This window comes from Sinocyclocheilus rhinocerous, unplaced genomic scaffold (assembly GCF_001515625.1).
Source record: "Sinocyclocheilus rhinocerous isolate Xijiao unplaced genomic scaffold, SAMN03320098_v1.1 scaffold569, whole genome shotgun sequence".
In the NCBI taxonomy this organism is placed as follows: domain Eukaryota; kingdom Metazoa; phylum Chordata; class Actinopteri; order Cypriniformes; family Cyprinidae; genus Sinocyclocheilus; species Sinocyclocheilus rhinocerous.
The window spans coordinates 42,351-42,803 of record NW_015652146.1 but is presented as its reverse complement, the minus strand read 5'-3'; positions in this window follow the sequence as shown (position 1 = coordinate 42,803).

Here is a 453-nt window from a genome sequence, read left to right as displayed (position 1 = left end):
TGTGTGTGTGTGTGTGTGTGTGTGTGTGTGTGTGTGTGTGTGTGTGTGTGTGTGTGTGTGTGTGTAAATGAGAAAATGAGACACTTACATGAGTTTAAAAGAACGGTAATTCAAGACGTCTTCATAATTCAGAACCAACCTGTATTTCAAGAGAAAACTGTGGTTATGAACTACCAACATATACATTTATACATACATTATACTTTATAGTGTTAATTGCATAACACTTTAATTGTCTACTACACTGTTGTCATGTCATGCTGCCTACTGAACGCATCAAAGCGAAAGTTCCAATCCATTTTTCCTGTTGTCATAGGTATTGCAATTCCATGGAGTATGTGAGAAATAGAAAGGGGCACTGATTCAATGTCGGAGCATCATTGCATCACGCATCTAGTGTAAACAGTCTGGTCCAGCGCAGACACAGTGTAACCCCTGCTGTCTCAAAAATTG